The sequence below is a fragment of the Daktulosphaira vitifoliae genome, unplaced genomic scaffold (genome assembly GCF_025091365.1).
Source record: "Daktulosphaira vitifoliae isolate Bord-2020 unplaced genomic scaffold, ASM2509136v1 Scaffold_1, whole genome shotgun sequence".
Taxonomy (NCBI): Eukaryota; Metazoa; Arthropoda; class Insecta; order Hemiptera; family Phylloxeridae; genus Daktulosphaira; species Daktulosphaira vitifoliae.
Window position 1 is genome coordinate 19,764,651 of NW_026099572.1, and position 22,090 is coordinate 19,786,740.

General features: G+C 27.2%; 1 long non-coding RNA gene across 1 annotated transcript; it reads right to left on the reverse strand.

The window, feature by feature from the left end:
• Positions 1-4,468: 4,468 nt before the first annotated feature.
• Positions 4,469-7,239, reverse strand: LOC126896552 (uncharacterized). Its single transcript, XR_007701865.1, has 5 exons — positions 7,094-7,239; positions 6,930-6,962; positions 5,620-5,640; positions 5,149-5,160; positions 4,469-4,489 (listed from the first exon to the last, which is right to left on the reverse strand). It is a non-coding gene; the product is annotated as an uncharacterized LOC126896552 (long non-coding RNA).
• Between the last annotated feature and the right edge of the window lie 14,851 nt (positions 7,240-22,090).

Here is a 22,090-nt window from a genome sequence, read left to right on the forward strand (position 1 = left end):
CAAAATAGAAACATTTTCATTACTCCTAATCTATTGGTTCAAAACTTATTATAAATTAGTCATTTTCTCAGTAAGACCATTTTCTACTATATGAACTAGTTAAATATATATATTATGAATGGTAATATAAACTTCATTTTTTTCGAAGGATAATTTGTCATTTGAAAAAATAAAGTTGGTAGCCTAATGAGGGATGAGAGATAGTCGAAAGAATAAAAATATTTAATCACACAAAAATTAAAAAAAGAAATACTACTTATAAAAGCTAAAAAAATGTTTTTTATTATAGAAGAAATCTAGTGGTCAACGAAAATTCAATGACCTGTTATTTAATCCTTATAAGACATAAAAAATAAACTCGAATTATTTTTATTATTTTAAGAGAAGTAAAGTAGAAATGTTCTTCCCAATCGCATTTTTAAATTATTTCTTACTTTTCATAAAAGGCTTATATTAAACTATTCATTAATTTAAAATATGTTAATAATTTGATTAACATCACTTACTTTTAACCCAAAAAAATTTATCTACAACATTAAAAATAATATTTATTTTTATTTTTATTAAAGAAGTATAGTAATTATACTTAGATAATTCCATGATTAATCAAATATTTAGTTATTAACAAATTCTAAGATGTACAGCTTATTTTATTATTACAGAGTATAAATATTAAATTCATAATATAATTTAATATTACAGACTAACTAAAACAAGTTACATATTTTTTAATAAAAAATATTACCTTCATCTGGCTCTAAAAAATAACATAAAAAATTATTGTAAAGACTATAAATCTAACAGATTTTTACTCGAATTACATATTCAAACTAAGGGTTTTGGATTGGAATAATTTACTTAACAATAAACAGAGTTTAACACATAAAGTTACTAATTATAATAACTATTACTTATTAATATATGGTTTAAAAGACTACTATATCATCTCACTGTACACGAAATATAGTAATAATAGTATATCGAAATGAAAATGTACTTAACTATTGTTTTGGTCATATTAATGTATTAATTATTAATGTAGAAAAAAGTTGCGAATATCATGAAACTGAAGAAAAGGTCCTTAATATAACCTATTTAACTAGTACTATATACAATGGTTTATTCGATGTTATTCATGTGGCTTTCAATTTTAATGTAAGCTGTTTCTTTTAATCTATTATCTAGCCTTTCAAAAATGTAATGCAACAATCCAACTGAAATAAAATGATAAAAGTTGATATTAAAATTATAACTAAATTTAACTTAAATAACTAGGCATCTAGCTAAAATTTTATTTTGGAAGTGCTCACCCGAATTACGACTTTAAATTATTTTTTATATTTTAGAAAAGGCTAATATAAAACAATACATTTATACGTAAACCACGTCATTTTATACAAAATATGTACAAAATTTGATCAATATTACTTACTTTTAACTACAACGTAATCATCTATATCATTAAAAATAAGATTTATTTTTATTGCTATCACATAAGTATAATAACTGTACTTAGGCGACTTCAGGATCAAAAAAAACATAAATGATGTAGGAAATAGATTAACTAGTTGTGTAAAGAATACTGTAAAGAAAATTGTTGATGAGAGTTGGAGTAGAATTTCAGGAAACAAGGAAACATGGTGAAGGCAGGAGAACATTCAGAAAATTATAGTGTAAAAAAAAGCAGTTCAAAGTATGATAGAAGAAAAAAGAAAGAAAATTGGATAAAGTATAAACGCATGTGTAAAAAAGCCAAGTGTGTGATAAGTAAGGCAACATTTAAGTGGTATGATATAAGTATAGGAAAAAGTAAAAAAAAACTATGTATGTTATTTATATATTTGGAGAAAGCTTAGACAGAGTACTGAGAGAGGTTTTAAAGTGAGCATTAATGAGAACAGGAAATTAATCAAAGGTTAGATTTGTATAGATGAACTCTTGAATGAAAGAGCTTAAAATAAGTAGGAGTAAGACAGAGTATATAGAGTTCGTGATTGACAAAAAGACTACGAGACAGGTGGTACGAAGAGATCAGTGACAATAGGTGAGGATGTGATAGAAGTGGTGGAAAGTTTTCAGTATTTAGGATCAGTTGTGCAAAAAAGCGATGGTATTGACGAAGATGTAACACACGGGATTAAATGCGGATGCTTGAAGTGATGAGAAGCGTCTGGTGTGTTATCCAATAAGAGAATTCCAATGAGGCTAAAAGGTAAATTATATAAGACTGTAGTGAGACTAGCTATGATGTGTGGTTCAAAGTGTTGGACAATTGACAAAAGAATAGAACAGAGAATTAGTGTGTCAAATATTAAAATGCTTAAACGGATGAGTGGAGTATTCAGAGATTATAGGATAAAGAACGAACATATAAGAAAGAGTATAGATGTAGCATCAATTGTCGATAAGACGAGAGAAAATAAACTTATATGGTTGGGTCATGTTGTGAGGAGAGAGGAATCGGAAGCTGTAAGATTAGTTATGGAAATAAATGTTTTGGGAAGAAGAGTTAGGGAAGACCAAAAAAGATATGGAGAGATTTTATTGAATGTGATATGAAGACATGCTGATGTGTGTAAATGATGTGGGAGAACAAGTCTAGTGAATATTTAGATTAGGGGTAGCTGCCAAATAATTAGGATAAAGGCGAGAAAAAATAAGAAGAATAGTTTAAAATACTTCATATGTAATTATTAACTAAATTCTAAGATATGTACACTAATTGTTATACTAAACATTTTGGTTAAAATTTTAATAATAAGAAAATTAATTATTTCAGTTGAAAAATTCTCTTATATTATTGAATATAATTTAATTTATAACAAGTTAAGTAATCTTTAATAAAAAAAATTACCTTTAACTGCCTCTAAAAAATAACATAAACAATTATTTTAAAGACGATAAATATAGTAGATTTTTACTCAAAAAACAAATTTTTTACTATAATCAAACTAAGGGTTTTGGATTGGCTAAAATTTCTTTAAGAATGAACAGAGTATAACGGACTAAATTACTACTATATTATCTCACTGTACATGAAATATAGTAATAATAGTATATCGAAATGAAAATGTACTTAATTATTGTTTTGATCATATTAATGTATTAACTATGAATGTACGAAAAAAGTTTGCGAATATCATGAAACTAAAGAAAAGATTCTTAATGTAACCTAAGACATGGTTCCGCGTCGCTTCGTGATACACGGTTCTCCACGATCCGCGCCACCTATATTAGATTTCGCCCTAAGATGGGTGTTTGGTAGTTTGACCTACACCGCATACATTACGCCACGTCGAAAAGTCCATCAAGTGTAGCACGGCCGATGACTACCTTCCGCAAATGATACGTTGAGTCTTCTTCCCATTGTCAAGGTGACAATGATTTTGATATACATTTAATTGCAACGACAGCGATAGACAGGTAGTGCATAACGCACTCCATATCAACGCGTTCGATATAGCTTTTAACGACCGAGTACCATAAAACCATTTAAATTATTAATTCCGACCTTCAAAATCATAAAGATATGATTACTATTGTAAAATCATCATAATCACAAACAATTCGGGTTATAGTGCAGTACTGTAGCACTATAATATAAATAATATTAATTATACAAACGGCCGGCATTTTTGTCGTTCATACGCGAATGCATAGCGCGTATTGTAACGATTGTTCATATCTTATTTCCGAATAACATAAACGTACATACACTAACGTTTTAATTTTTGTTCATTTTCGCATAATACGGTAAAGAACGCTCACTGTGTCCGGTGAGACACTTTCTCGAATGAACCGTCGGGAATTACTAGGCGAATGCACTTATTAGCAGCTAAAGGAGCCACGAGAAAAAGCGATTTGCTAGCAGTCTTGGAAAATAGCTTGCGCAGCGAACCTAACCTTTCGCTGCGTAAATCGAACGCCCATTTTGAAACATTTATGACAAAACGCGAGTCTTAGGTAGATGAAGTCCCTACGCAGTGCCTTGCCGTCGAACCAATCACACACGCGGACTAACCGGTTTACTTGGCGCCAGAGGATTCTGAAGCTGAGTTCTTAAGCGAGTGGCCGACCGGCCGCCCTAACGGTAGTTTGAACGCAGCGAATACTGATGACTTGTACAAGGTGCGCACGACCGGCTCGACAAACCGAACCGCACCCGCACACTGTCGTTATCAACGCTTCTAACTTTTTGACGCCCAAAGATAATACCGGACACTGCAATGCCAACGCCATCGTAATTGCCGCGATAATTATTATTACGACGTAAGTCGTGTCACTTATATCATTGGTAGTTTTTATAATGGATTAATTATTATTCTACGTTATTTATATGAAAGACAAATAAATAACATAAAATAATAATTAAAATATTAATTTATACTATAATATAATATTCTATACGATTTATAACAAAATTAAAAATATAGAAAATGAAAATAATGAAATAGGAAGAAAAACCTACTAACGGTGATATTTTTAATACCTGTAAATTAAATTTGTTTTTTTACCAAAATGTCATATCTAATAATATATATTAAATCAACTATGTAAATCATTGAGAAAAATCGGTCAAGTTGGGAACTGTAAATAAGTAAAATTTATACCTTCTCAGATTCGCATCGAAGCTAATAGATATATATATATATATACATATATACATATATTACAAGACTAATTTTTAAACTAACCCTTTTAGGTAAAATTTTAATTCATATTATAATATAATATTCTATACGATTCATTAAGAAATTAAAAATAGTATTCATATAGAATATTATAGTTCCTTTTATGGTTATCTATAAGAACCTATATTAATTATTCTATTAATTCAAAGATTAAAAAACATGTGTATTTTAATTATGATAAATTAAACTAGTTAACGCTTTTTTTTGCAGGTTTAAGAACCTAAATTTCACATTTAACATAAACAAACTCTTAAAATGAATTAATTATAGTTTAAAATACTTCATATGTAATTATTAACTAAATATTAAGATATATAGACTACAAATTTAGGATAAAATTTTAATTTAATAAATAATTAATTGTTTAAGATGAAATGATTCCCTTCTATTATCAAATATAATTTAATATTACAGACTAACTAAAACAATGTACATAATTTTTAATAAAAAAAATTACCTTTATCTGGCTCTAAAAAATAACATAAAAAATTATTTTCAAAGACGATTATAAATCTGTTAGATTTTTACTCGAAATTCATATTTTTAGTATATTTAAACTAAGGGTTTTGGATTGGAAAAAGTATTCTTGTTTTCCTAACTATTAAAAGACTATATCAGACAAAATTATTAAGAACAATACACTATTACTTAAAATTTAAAGTCTTTCAATTTTAATATAAGATGTTTCTTTTAATATATTGTCTAGCCTTTCAAAAAGTTTAGTACAGAAATCTAACTGAATTAAAAAGAAGTTGATATTAAAACTATAACTAAATCTAGCTCAAATAACTAGGCTTGTAGCTAAAATTTTATTTTGGGGGTGCTCCCCGAATTACGTCTTTAAATTATTTTTTATATTTCAGAAAAAAATAATATAAAACAATAAATTCATTCAAAATATGTACATAATATGAATAATATTACTTACTTTCAACTAATAAATATTCATCTATGAGTTTAAAATAATATTTATTATTATTTTTATCACATAAGTGCAATAATTGTGTTTGTGTTAATCCACGATCATGTGCAAATTTCCTTTAAATTTAGAGCTCAAGTCTAACAGTATCATTTAAAAATGTATAGACTCAACAGACCAATGTATAACACATGCGATATATTAAACTTGGTATGTGGTTCTAAAGTAATGTACTCCTAATCCCAGCATAAGAGAGATACTTAATTTCGCCAGAAAGACAGGACTCTTTGGTCATCTTTAGAGGTGACTTTATGGTTGGTAATGTATTAACACTTATGTGGGTAAACCGAATCAAGACAATTCGGTATGAGGTGCGCACAATGGACCAACAGGTCTGAGTGCATGGGCATTATGTCCACCTTAATAATAACTAAAATTAATCAGTATCGCATCGAATGAATTAATCAGTATTAATTAATAATTAATTAATCAGTATCGCATCGAAGCTAAATGGTGTTAATTTAAACAATGGATGGACTAGTATGGACGAACAATCTTAGAAGCTAGAAAAAATGATAGTCAAAAAATATATAGAAAATGAAAATAATGAAATAGGAAGAAAAACCTACTAACGGTGATATTTTTAATACCTGTAAATTAAATTTGTTTTTTTACCAAAATGTCATATCTAATAATATATATTAAATCAACTACGTAAATCATTGAGAAAAATCGGTCAAGTTGGGAACTGTAAATAAGTAAAATTTATACCTTCTCAGATTCGCATCGAAGCTAATATATATATATATATATATACATATATACATATATTACAAGACTAATTTTTAAACTAACCCTTTTAGGTAAAATTTTAATTCATATTATAATATAATATTCTATACGATTCATTAAGAAATTAAAAATAGTATTCATATAGAATATTATAGTTCCTTTTATGGTTATCTATAAGAACCTATATTAATTATTCTATTATTCAAAGATTAAAAAACATGTGTATTTTAATTATGATAAATTAAACTAGTTAACGCTTTTTTTTGCAGGTTTAAGAACCTAAATTTCACATTTAACATAAACAAACTCTTAAAATGAATTAATTATAGTTTAAAATACTTCATATGTAATTATTAACTAAATTTTAAGATATATAGACTAGACATTTAGGATAAAATTTTAATTTAATAAGGAATTAATTGTTTAAGTTGAAACGATTCCCTTCTATTATCAAATATAATTTAATTTGTAACACGGTACATATTAAAAATATATAAAATTATAAAATTATTTATAAAAATTATTACCAAGTGTAATATCATTGCTATGTGAACATAACACTAAAAAAATATAATAACGAATTATTAAAGAGATATTATTATAAATATATAATAAATAGAATTTGATAGCAAATATTTAATTTACTATACTCTAATAAGAATGTTTTACTCAGGAAAAAATTTTCGTTTACCTGACAATGAAAAATTTATAACAAACAAAATTACTAAGATACAATATTTATTAAATTTAAAAAATTCCATAATTACTTAATCAGATACAATAAGAAAAAAAAAAGTTTTAAAATAATTTTTTCTTAAGATTGTATTTTAAATTATAGTTTCACCTACATTTTTCGTGTTTTATATATATGTTTCTGTCTAAAAAAAATACTTTAAAAATATGCCATTGCAATTGTTTGCCTTTGACATTCGTCAATAGAATAATTTATTTTTGGTGCGATTTTATTAGTGAAGATGAAAAGATATTAATAATATTATGATGTGTTTTCTTTTTTTGTATGTCTGTTACCACTTGTTCTTAGTTCTCACTGAACCAATTTTGATGAATAATATGTCAAAATATCACAAATCGTATTTAATCGAAGACACTACCCCTAAAAATTGAAAAATTGTCTTCGTTCCTCATTATTGGGAGAAATTCCCCAAAAAATTACAGATTGAAAAATTGGTTATTCTTGACATTTTTTCAATTTTTAGCTTCGACGCGAAGCTGAAAAGGCATTGGTTTTACTATGATGTGTTTTTTTTTGTGTCTGATACCACTTTTTCTCAGCTCTTACCGATCCGATATCTTTCAATAATACGTCAAAAGATCACAAATCGTATCTAGTCGAAGACATGACCCTCAAAAATTGAAAACATTTCCCTAGTTTCCAGTAATTGGGGAAACCTCCAAAAAAAAAATACAAATTTAAAAATTAATAATTTATTCAATTTTTTTTCTTAAAACTGTCCTAAATTTTTCAAAAATGACCAATCAATATCATTTTTTTTTTATAGATGCTTGATGTCCTTACCTATCATTTGGTATATATTTTTTTTAATGTGACCCTTTGCCTGCTCACAGGGTGAATTGAAAATGGCAACTTTTTCACAAAAAAATATTTTTTTTAACTTAACATTTGAAAGTGTTCCGGAAAATCTGATACTTATATATATATATCTTAAGTTAAAGCTAATATAACGTACTTTATTATGAAAAAAAAAAATTATTTTGTCTTCACGGTGAAAATGCCTACCGAATGCTATTTTTGTGTGAAAATTCTCGACTTTATATTTTACATTTTTTACTTTAAAATGCTATAACTTATTGAAAAGTATATGGAACTAACACAATTTTCTTATGAGAAATATATTTTATTTCCCTTTTTCATTCAACATACTTTATCTTAATTAGGATATTAATAAGGAAATAGATCATGTTGCATTTGGAATAATCTACCAATTTTTTAAAATTAAACACTATCTAAAAATTTGCATTGAAGCGTTTTTTATAACTATTCGATTTTAATCACTGTCAGATATCATTAAACTTGGTCCAACTATACCACGATCCCCCCGTGCTGGGTTTTTTTCTACTTAAAACTGCCATAACTTTTTTTAAAAATGACCAAATCAATATACATTTTTTTTATAGATTTTGAGGTATTTACCTATCATTTTTATATTTTTTTTATAAATATGAACTTTTTCAAAAAAAATAAACTTTTTCAACTGAACTCTTGAAAGTGTTACGAAATTACTGACACTATTATATATCTTAAATTAAAGCTTATATAATGTACATTAATATGGAAAAAAATGTGCCAATTTTATTTTGTCATATAGTGAAAATGGCTACCGAAATTCAAATATTTAAAAATGTTATTTTTTGGGAAGATTTCAATGATTTACGAGAAACGAGAGAAAAAAATTCAATTTTTGAGAGAAATACTGACACTTTTATAAATTAAAACTTATGTAATATACTTAATAGAAATAGTAATTTTGAACTTTATTTTGTTTTCATGATGAAAACGGTCNATAGAAATACTTAATGTAATATACTTAATAGAAATAGTAATTTTGAACTTTATTTTGTTTTCATGATGAAAACGGTCATCAAAATTAATAAAAAAAATACGATTTTTGTAAAAAATTACAATATTAAATTATTAAAAATCAATTTCATACTTTATTGCTATACTAAATTTTTATTTATATATTACACTTATAAATCATAAAACTTGTAATCAGGATATTGTAATCGGTTTTCGATGGTCTTGGTTATTGTTACCAACACGTACTTCAATCATCATAAAAGAAGACGCTACATCTGGAAAGCCCCGGAAAACATTAGAAGAATGCAGTTGGACTATATCTTTGTAAAAGAAAAGTTTAAAAACCATGTAAAAAATTGCAAAAGCTATCCAGGGGCCGATATTGGTAGTGATCACAACCCGATTATAATGACTTGTGAACTCAAATTCAAGAAACTACCAAAAAGAAAATCAAGATGCATTGATTTGTGTAAACTTAAAATACAAGGAACAAAAGAAGAATTTGAACATACAACAGACAAAATACTAGAAGAAAATAACACCAATATGATACAAACAATTGAAGACATATTGAACAAAGTAAAAAGAAGGAATACCCAGGGCTGCTGAAGAAATCTTGAAGAAAAAATATCAACATAAGAGAAAGGCATGGCTAAGTGATGAGTTACTGAAACTGATTGATGAAAGGAAGGGGTATAAGAATGCAACAAGTGATCAAGGTAAACAGGAATATAAACGATTGAAAAACGAGGTAATCAGGAAAAGCAGAAGAGACAAGGAAAATTATCTAAATGAGATCTGTGAGGAGATTGATACTGAACTCAAAGTAAACAATTTTGACAAAGTATATGGAATGGTGAAACAATTTTTTGGAGAAAATAGAAATAAAATGGGTGCTATAAAATATGACATAGGTGAACTGAAATATAAAAACCCAGCACAGGAGGGTCGCGGTACAGTGGTGACGTGAGATAGTTGGAACAAGTATAATGATATCTGACAGTGATTAAAATCACTATAAAAAAAAAAACGCTTCGATGCAAATCTTTAGATAGTGTTTAATTTTAAAAAATGGTGTATTATTCCAAAAGCTATATGATCTACTAGTTCCTTAATAATATCCTGATTAAGATATAGTATGTCAAATGAAAAAGGGATTATTAAAAAATATTATTTCTCATAAAAAATTGTATTGATCCATATATTTTTCAAAAAGTTATAGCATAATAAAGTTAAAAATGTAAATTATAAAATTGAGAATTTTAACACAAAAAAAAAAATTCGGTAGAAGTTTTTAACATGAAGACAAGTGCCACTACCCCATTGTGCCACCGCCCCACTGTGCCGCCACCCACTGTGCTGGGTTTTTTTTTTTTCAAATTAAAGTACATTACATAAACTTAATTTAAGATATATATATAAAAGTGTCAGACCTTCCGGAACATTTTCAAAAGTTAAGTTGAAAAAGTTATTTTTTTGTGAAAAAGTTGTCATTTTAAATCCCCCCCTGTAGGCAGATAAAGGGTCAAATTTACAAAAAAAATATACCAAATGATAAGTAAAGATATCAAGCATCTATATAAAAAAAAAATTACTTATCCATACATTTTCCAAAAAGTTATAGCATTATTAAGTTAAAAATATAAAAAAAAATTATTTTACAAAAATCGTAATTTTTTATTAACTTTGATGTCTATTTTCACCGTGAAGACAAGTCCAGAGGTCAAATTTCTTTTTTTCAAATTAAAGTATATTACATAGGCTTCAATTTAAGATATATATAAGAGCGTCAGACCTTCCGGAACACTTTCAAAAGTTAAGTTGAAAAAGTTCTACTATCTATATGCATTTTTTATATTTGAAGCCCCCCCATATATAGGAAAATAGTCTGATTTAAAAAAAATATATACCAAATGATAGGTAAAGACATCAAGCATCTATAAAAAAAATTATATTGATACGTTCATTTTTGAAAAAGTTACGGCAGTTTTTAATAAAGAAAATTGAAAAAATTCCGAAAATTAGCGATTTTTAAATTTGTAATTTTTTTGAGGTTTTCCTTATTTACGGAAACGAATGAAATTTTTTCAATTTTTTAGGGTAATGTCTTTGACTAGATACGATTTGTGATATTTTGACGTATCGTTGAAAGAAATCCGTTCGGTGAGAGCTGAGAAAAAGTGGTAACAGACACAAAAAAAAAAAAAAACACATCATAGTAAAATAATACCTTCTCAGCTTCGCATCGAAGCTAAAAAAAAACAAATAGCAAAAAGATGGAATGACTATCTCGAAAAACTATATGGGAATGAAAACGTTATTGAAATACCAGAAAGAGAGGATGAGACTGATCAAAAGAATAAAAGATACTCAATACTAAAAAAAAAATTGTAAAAGCTCTAACAGAATTAAAGAATAAAAAAACATCTGGTATTAATGATATACAAGCTAAATTACTCAAAAATTGTGGAGAAAAAACAAAGTTTATGCTCTATCAAATGACTTGTAAAATTTATGATGACGGAGAGATACCTGATGATTTCACGAAGTGTCTTATAATTCCAATTCTAAAAAAAGCCAAAGCACAAAGTTGTGATCAGTATAGAACCTTAAGCATGGTATCTCATGCTTATAAAATACTTACACGGATAGTTTTGAAAAGGATAGAGAGAAAGATTGAAAATACTTTGACAGATGACCAGTTCGGATTTAGGATGGGAATGGGAACGAGAGAGGAAATACTAAGTCTAAGACAAGTAATAGAAAAAAGGAAAAGCTACTTATACATCATTTGTGGACTTAGAAAAAGCATTTGATAACGTAAATTGGACCATAATGCTCAGAATGTTAAAGAGAATTGAAGTGACATACAGTGACAGGAGAATAATTCACAGTTTGAACAAAAATGAGTTAGGAGTTGTAAAATGTGGAAGAAGAATGAAAGAAGAAGCGAAAATTAAAATGGATGTAAGACAAGGCTGCTCATTATCTCCGCACCTATTCAATTTATATGTACAGCAGGCAATTAACAAAATTAAAGACAAGAGCCGGGTTGCTATCAACATTCATGGAGAAATAATAGACATGTTAAAGTTTGCAGACGACATTGCTTTATTTCTTTCCTAATATCTGAATCTTTGATATATAGAATTTTCAACGGTGCTTGTAACAATGCGTTACCTACCATGATCAAAATTTTATATACTAAAATTCATTTCTAAATATTCCTTTTAATCCTTTGCAACGGTGTTCGTAACAACGCGATACTAACCATGATCCAAAGGGTTATACTTCCCTCTTCACCTAAAGTAAGTAGTTCCTAAAGTAAGACTGATATGATAGGTAGTTGTTTAGTATAGATGTATTCGTCTTTTTTAAAATAAAACGAAATAAGTAAAATATGAACAAATTACGTTGTGTTTTCGTATTATTGATAAATTTAAGTGAACTAAAAAAAAACTCAAAAGAGTACAAACGTAGAAACGTTTTATTGGTACCCAACATGTATTGCTCCACGAGCTGGCACCTACTTTTTATACCAGAGAATGAATTTTATTTAAGAAAAAAGTAAAATAACAATATGACAATTATATTAGAAGCAATAAGAGAAATGTTTAAGGAAGTAATTAGTGATTTGGACAAAAAATATGAAAAAAGAGTTGAATTTGTCGAACAACAGAATATTGAATTAAGTGATAAAATAGCTGAATGTGAATGTGAAGATAGAGTAAGAGAAGAGTATAATCCTCCGAACTAGATATAACAATTTTTTTTTGAGAACTTTAAAAAGTTTAAGTGTTAAATTGTCAAAGTTGATTTGCGTTGTTTATAAACAGATTACATATTGTTTGTAAAATTAGTAGTGTAAAGTTAGGTTCTCTTTTAAAAAAGTGTCAACTATCTAATTGGAATCCAGAGTTGATACTCTGTCGATAGTCAGTTTTAACTAAATTAGTCAAAAAACAAATTTGTTGGCTTAGTAATTTCATCCAACACTATAGAAAATACATAAGGGCTTAATGCAGAACCTTGATGCACTTCTACTCTTACCCTAAAATATTCTATTATTTCGTCCACACTTTTTAGCCTAATACAAGTGTCATCGTACATATTCTCTATTATTTTAATGTACCATTTTGAGACTCCTTTTCTCATTAATGGCCATTTTAGAACCTCTCTATGTACTCTGACATAAGATTTCTCCAAATATATAAATACTATACACAGCTTTTTCATCTTTTCTTTATTTGTCTCGCACAAAATAATGGCTCCATTGTTGACTTACCAAGCATAAATTCAAACTGGTTCTTAGATACTGATGTTTCATGTTTTATTCTCTTACCTACTACTATTTCCCAAATGTTCATACTATAACTCATTAAGTTTATGCCTCTATAATTTTCACACTATTGTATGTCTCCTTTATCTTTATATATCAGCACCATAACACTATTCCTCCATTCTTTTGGCATATTCCTTTCTAGATTTTATTTTAATGTTCTCCTTACTTACTGCACACTTAGTTTCTTTACACAAGTGTTTATACTTTATTTAATCTTCTCTCTTTTTGCTCTTCTGTCATAATTTGAACTCCTTTTTATTAATATGTTTAAAGTTTTGATCGTCTTCGTCCCACCACCAGATTTCCTTGTTTCCTGAAATTCCACTCCAATTCTCTCTATTATTCCTAATCTTATAAGTTATATAATGTTAATAAGTATTAACACCACTATCATACGATAATGTGAAATCTAGGATTCTTTCTCCAATTTCTTTCATATCCTCCATACATATATATAATATGTTTACTTAAAAGGTAAATATAAGGGTCAAACTTTTCTTGTAATAGATGACTCTATGTTCGCTATCGAATGGTTCCTAAAGTCTGTTATGAACGAAAGATTTCTATTGTTCTAAACGGTTGTGCGTTCGATATTACATACGTACCAAACGTGTTCATGAACGACGTTCATCATATAATCCTATATAAAATAAAATCTGAACGTATACGTTCGCGAACGGGACATTTAATAATAGACATCCAATTGTGACATTCGATTTAGCAACTCTTTCGATATCAACTTCATATTTTCGCATATATTGTTTGCATATAATGATTTTATATGAAGTTAATAAATAAATTAGACATTAAAAAAACATTGAGATATTTATTATCATATCTAGTTCAAAATTATTACTGCATCAACTTCCGTATTCTACTTATTAGTTGCTTCTTATGACTGGTAGAGAGGCCGTAAATATTATAGAAGACTAATTAATAATAACAATAACTAATAATTATTGTTATATGGTCTTTTATTTTACTATATCATCTCACTGTACTCGAAATATAGTAATAATAGTATATCGAAATGTAAATGACCTTAATTAATATTTTGATCATATGAATATGTTAACTATTGATTGACGAAAGAAATTGGTGGAAATCATAAATCTGAAAATAAAGTCCTTAATGTAATATCTGCTTACATTTATTTCAATAAATTATTACTTTTCTTAAGTTTTTTTTATATTTATAAATGTTTTAAATTAATAATTTTCCATTTTAGTTAATATGATTTTTTATTTATAATTTTTTTTTTTTAATTAGCCATTTATTATTTTTTATTGTTGTTATAGCTTACTTAATTTTTATATTTATATATATGTTTGCATCTATAAGTACAGACTGTTACATTAACATAAAGCATTTTTATTGTCATTCAACTACAAATATATCCCTTATATTTAAGATTAGATTTAAATAGTATTAAATTAAATCATTAATGTACTTAAAATATTTAAAACACCTGTATTTTCTTACTAAATCATTATTCTTTTAAAAATGCCATAAAATAAATTCTACTAAATTACTATTACAATAATAATTAAATTTATACAATTTAAAGTTAACTTAAGTAAATAATATAGATCAAACTATATAGCTGCATCAGTTTTTTATGACTTAATCGTGATACCCAATAAGTCTTAGAAGTAGCTTTTAAATATGTTGCAATAAATTGTAAAAATATGAAAACTTTCTGCTAGTTTATTAATAGATAAAAATGTTCTTGAACTCATGTATAATTTCTTTCTTTTTACAAAAGATGATGAACTTTTAAACCTTAACGTATATAAATTTGCCAATATTTAGTTTTAACTTAAATATTGCAAAAAACTAAATGATAGGACAATTTTTAAAAGTTGAAGTAGAATCTTTTTGATTTTTAAAAATATTACTAACAGTCAGTAATAGAAAATTGGAGTTTCAAATTTCGATAGTTGATTTATAAAACTAAAATATTAATGGTACTTAGTTATTATAAGTTAACACAATTATACAAATTTATTAAGAATATTTCTTATTCCATTGCATTAATTACGCCTATACATGTCATAAACAAGTATAATTTGTCATGTTTACATAAAAATAAATCGTTTTTTAACATCTATGCAAAGCTAAGGTATTAATTTTACCATAATGTGTTTATTTATATTTATTTTTTATTTTTTTATGTCTGTTACTACTTTTTTTCATCTTCCAAATTGACCGATTTTTTTCAATGATACGTCAAAAGATCACAAATCGTATCTAGTTGAAGACCATTCTCTCAATAATTAAAAAAATTTTCCTCGTTCCCCGTAAATGGTTGAAATCTTCCCAAAAAATAACATTTTTAAATATTTGTATTTCGGTAACCATTTTCACCATAAAGTTCGAAATTTTTTTTCCATATTTATGTACATTACCTAAGCTTTAATTTAATATATATATATATATGTATATATATAGTTCTTTTTTCTAGGCCTATTGCCACAACAACCACTTGTTCCATCGATCCCTGTCTTTCGCCAACTCTTTCCCATTCTCTATTCCGATATCTTTCAAGTTCTTGACAACTCTATCCTTCCATCTTTGTGTATAATGTCCCCTAGGTCTCCAATTTGTCACCTGTCCAATTGTACCCTCCGATCCCCACACGTGTTCGGCCCAACTCAAACTACTACTTATTAGAACTCTAATGATATTTGTTTCTCCGAATAGTTCTTGAATTTCCTGGTTTTTTTTTAATCTCATATTCTCTTTCAATGTTAATTTTTGGGCCATATATTCTTCTTAATAACATCCGTTGAAAGGTCCACACTATCTTTAATGGCCTTACTGGTTTCACTAATACTTTGAGTTTTTTTTGTCTTCCGAGGTAAAAACTTAGATTTAAATAGAAGAATCAATCCAGAATAAAATCTATTTGCTGTTGTTAATCTAAGTTTTTTTCCTCGTGGCTATTTGCCTCTTTGTTGATGTCAACTCCTAGGTATTTAAAATTATCTACTCTTTCGAATTTGTAGTTACTACCCGAGTAGCATTATTTTGGTTCACGGTCGGTTCAAGCGACCCATGAGTGCTGGGAGAGTTCAATAATGAACCGTGTAATTTTTTATAAATTCTAGGAATGTTCGACGTTCAATAAATAACCGAGCAATTTTTAGTAAGTGCTGAAATCGTTCAATGTTCAAAATAATCGTATTGATTCACCAAAGTTCTTTCATTAATGAAAGAATCGTTATAACGGCTATAGCGGTTCAAATAGTTTTATTCACTTATACTGTTATTAGACATATTATCCCTTGATTAGTAAATTAATAAAAAACTTTTAAAATAGAATTAAAATAAAATATTTCCATTGAGACTAAAGCGCGAATTTATTGTACGAACTTTTGGCGGAATAACCAGTCGTGTCAGTACCCGTTGACCAACAGTTTTAGTTCGCACGAATTTTATTTGTATTTTAATTTTTACTATGACACTTTTTCAAATCATCAACCATTGATTTACTCTTTTTACAAATTATTTTTTCGAGACATTCACTATTATTACAGCGACTAGATAACTTGTCAAGACTGCTTTTTTCCTTGTTCACTCTCACATATATATTTAACTGAGAAGTTCAATAAAATGTAAGTACATTTAATTTAAATTTAGGAGTAAAATAATAAATAGTTATTTTAATTCATTTTAATAATAGCATGTAATGTTGCAGAATTTATACAAGTTTTTTTTTTTATATTAATCTTATCAATTAGATGCATGTGCAGTAGGTGTAAAGTATTTTCATAATTTTGTATATGATAACCTCCACTTGTCAACCGGTCCGATATCTGTCATCATCAGCTGACCGTACACTGTGCACCTATACCAATATTGTAATGTCCCCTCAATGAACGTGTTCAAAGTTGGCACCACCACCACCCAGCGTCACGATCACCGGCCACTACACAACTGCCGCTACAACATTTTTTTTTCTCTCACCTATACCGTCGAGGCAACAACTCGTGTTTTCTTTATATAATTATATTTTGAAAACCACGTTTCTTTTTTGTATTTTTTTTTGTCCTCCGTTTTTTTTATCAAAATAAAACGTCGAGTGGATCTGCTGTCGACTTGTATCAACCCGGCTGTTCATATTTTTTTTTGTCCTCCGTTTTTTTTTTATAAAAAAATAAAACGTCGAGTGGATCTGCTGTCAACCAAGTGGTGCCGTTGTGTTTTTGTCCTCCGTTTTTTTTAAATAAAACGTCGAGTTGATCTGCCGTCTACTTTGGAGTCAACCAGGCTGTATTTTTTTTTGTCCTCCGTTTTTTTTATTAAAATAAATGTCGAGATGATGATGATGGTGATGTGAGGCGCAGCTATGGCCGGTGGTGGGCCGTCACCCTTCAATCAACAATCAAGTACAACCTGAAACCCCCCTTTTCAAACCCATTATTACTGTTATATAGAGCACCTCTTTTTCTTTTTTTTTTTTTTTTTTTTTCTCTTCCTCATGACTATACATTTAATATTATATATATGCTAAAAATATTCAATAATTAAAAAGAAAAGATGTTATTATGTTATACATGGCCTTTCTCTTTTCTTAATATTTGTTTTTCTCAAAACCTAGTAGCTCCGTCGACAAGTACTATCTTGTTTGGCGCGGCTACTAGGTCACTGTCCAGTGTTCCCCCTGGGCAGTGGGTAATTAGTAGGCCCTCTGTTTGGCTGAAACCTTACAAGCATATATTATTTTTTTTAAAGATAATCATATATTTTAGTACTTACATTTATTGTAATGGTAAAAGATACATATGGTAAATTATATATTAAATTTTTGCATTTTGTATTATGATTAATTATAATTATAATACAAAATTATTTATTTTAATAAAGTACTATCATTAGTTATGTTGTTATTATGTTATTAACGGATACCTCAAGATTATCCATGAGCTTAAAATGTTGAACATTTTTAATCATACATCATTGTCGTTATTATCATATCCTTAGCCTTTATCCCAACTATTTGGGGTCGGCTCTAGCTTATTTTAAATCGTCTTATTTATTGATTTTTATTCATACATGTGATACAAATTACTTCTGTATTTCAATATTTAAAATGATGCAATTTATATATTTCTCAACATTGTATACATTGAAATACGATCTCTTAAAAAACTGTTGATTTTTAATGAAAATCCCTTCATTGTGCTACTCAATAATTTAAATATTTCAAACATTGTATGTTAAAAAGAATTGCATCTATTTGAATGAGAATTATATTTCAATACTTAAAATTTTAAATAAATGAAAAGTAATAATTTTAAGGTTTTCACCGTTTAACAATTAACAGGGTTTTACATTAAACAAGATTTTCATTCGACTCATTTTTTAATTATTTGTAACCTTTATACTATTAAATCAACAAGATTTTTATATAAGTCAACCAATAAAGGGAGGCACATTTTAATCTATGCGGGACAGAATTACATGTAACCTAAATAATTTAAAAAATATAAATAAAACTATTCACAGTTGGTTCCCTTAAAAAAAAACACAAATCTATATACCTAGGTAGTCTAAAATACCCAATATTCAAAGCACAATTATTTTATAACTTAAATAAAATATTTCTTATGAAATATCATGTCAAGTTTATTTTATTATATCAAATAGTTACAATAAATAAATATTGATGGATATCATGTTTTTTTAATTTCCAATATTTAAAACATATGTCTTTTTAATAAGTATGATAAATATTTTATAAAGGATAGCCATGAACTTGATCAAACATTTGAATACTGTAACAATAAAAGGTTAATTTCTATATNTGATCAAACATTTGAATACTGTAACAATAAAAGGTTAATTTCTATATAGTTTATTAAATAATCTTTATGTGTTGGCACTTAATAGTAAATTGATATAACTCAATAAACATTTTTGAACATTGAGTTCATATTAACCGAAAGTGCAATAACTAATAATAATTTATCATTTACACAAAAATATTTGAACTTCCTATATTTTTTCTTCTCCAGAAATCTAAATAAATATCTATTGACTTTTTTGAAATAACTTTAAAACTTTATACTCTTTTGTATTAAAATATTTTTATTTAAAATAATAAAAAATTATAAACATAGTATATTTACTAGTATATTTACATAGTATATTTATATATCTACTATATTTACACAAATTTGGGGGTTAAGCCCAAAGAAATTCCAAAATTTTAAAAATAAGGGACACCCTAATGTTGATATATCGATAGCGCGTTAGTAAATCGAACTAAGTCTGGAAGACTAATTTTGAAACTACAAAGAAAAAATAACTTTTTAATTTATACTACATTTTTCATAGAAAAATTTACTTGAATGATTTTGGGGTGTCGTGTGTATAGATCACGCTATGTTGATTAAAATGCTGTCATTGAATAAGCCATAATGTTTCAAACAATATGAATATTGTTGGTGTAAATCCCAAACAGACTTACTTTCTTTTATTGTAGTGAAAAAATACTGGTTATATCATAATACAACTAGTATTTTTATTATTTTCTAAATAGCAGTTAAAAAATCATTGGATAAAAAGAGATGAAGATGATGTTACAATCTGTATACAGGAACGATCCTAGTAGTAAATTTTAGGAGGGTGTGAAGTGAATTTTACCGACAAAGTACTTTCATAGGTACAAAATTCTACATTTTATTCTAAAAATTCCGACTTATGATTTTGATAAACTTTGGGGGATATGACATCCTCACACTCTTCTATGAAATAATAGTCCCTTCTATACAACATGTTTTGCTTGTGCTCCGTCCATCTGTTGTATAGATATACTACATGTTCAATAAATAAAGAAAAACAAGTCAATTGTTACGAACAATGGGAACTCTTGTATATTCTATACAAATATATTTGCTAGTTTTTATTTATTTATTCATTCATTTTTACGGACAAATGTCCAATTTACAAAATAACTCAATGATAACAATTATATAATATAATATAATACTATGAAAATAATAATATAAACTTAATAAAAGTTAAATAGAGTATATGGTAATAATACAAATAATAATAAATATAATAATAAAGGAAATTATTGACTATTACCTACGGACATTAATATATTTAATGGGTCTTTTGACGCATATTTTTTGGTTGTGTGAGGTATATAAAATAAATCATTGTTTTGGGTGCAATAGTTATTAACTTTAAAGTTAAGTTGGCCTAATATGTATGAGTTGTCAATCTTGTTTTTTAATAATTTGGAGAGAAAGATTTTATATGATATGTTTCTACGAGATTTTAAAGTATCTAAGTTTAACAAATTTAAAATTTGTTTGTATCCAGAATGAGGAGTTCGTTGGATATTACATTTATAACATATAAATCTTAGGACGATATTTTTCACTCTTTCCAATTGATCATTTTGTCCTGTATTGTTATGGTTCCAAATTAACGGAACGTATTCTAATAAGGAACGTACTAGAGAGGTATACAAACATTTAAAAGCAAGTGGATCGTGAAAATTAGAACAGTTTCTTTTTATCATTCCAAATATTGCTAAGGCTTTCTTTTTTTATCGCTGCTACGTGGGCGTTAAATAACAGTTTGGAATCAAATAAGATTCCTAAATCTTTAATTAATGAGGAACGTTGTAGGTTAATGTCACTTAAACTATAATTAAAATGAAGGGGATTGTGTTTTTTTGGAGTAAGTAACAATTTGTCATTTATCTATAATGTGTGTTTGTGGGGGCGCCTCACTTGCGCCTCCTCCGGCGCCTCACTTATCAAAATTATTAGCGCCTCCCTTATCATAATAAAAATTCAATTTGATAACAAATAATAGCGCCTCACTTATAATCTCCTCCGGCGCCTCACTTATCAAAATTATTAGCGTCTCCCTTATCAAAATAAAAATTCAATTTGATAACAAATAATAGCGCCTCACTTATAATCTCCTCCGGCGCCTCACTTTTCAAAATTATTAGCGCCACCCTTATCACGTTATTACCGCCACACTTTAAAAACGTTTCATTAATAAATGATCGCAATAAATTTATATGCGTTCTGAAATAATATTATCTCCCTCCATTAATAGTTGTTATATATACGTTATTATTTTGATATAAAAACTATAGTTTCTTTTAATAAAATTCAGTCATTTTTGATTTGTAATCGATGAAGTTTGTAAAATAACGTAATCAACGTGAGGATAATTTAAAGACTATCATCCACAGATAAAAGTAAGTTTTTTAATAATTCATATTAAAACACAAGATTTATTATTTTACAATGATATGTGTATTTTAAATTTTAGATGAGTATGATAAATAAAGATTGGTTGAATGGTATGAAAAATAAACGTAGAATGTGTGTGTCTGATCTTAAAATAGGAGTAGAATACAAGGTTCTGGGACTGTACGTGATAAAATCAAAATACTCGAATGAGACTCCAGTGGCTGAAGTAAAACTTGATAATGAACCGTCATTTCAAGTTTATTTACCCGCAAGATTTACATTCACTCGTGAAGATTTAAACAAAGGAATCGATGAAAATCTCAAACTTGTATGCAACGGAAGAAAAGATCACACCTCTAGTTACGATATAATGTTCTTATAACTAATTATTTTTTTATAGAAATATGTGTTAAAATAAATATTGTATTTTTTAAAAAAATGAAATAATTATATGTACAATTAAATGATTAATAGATTACTCTCGTTTAATTTAAAAAAACGCGTGTTTTATTTACTGGAAAAAATCCTGATCATGCTGTGAATAAATTACGTGAG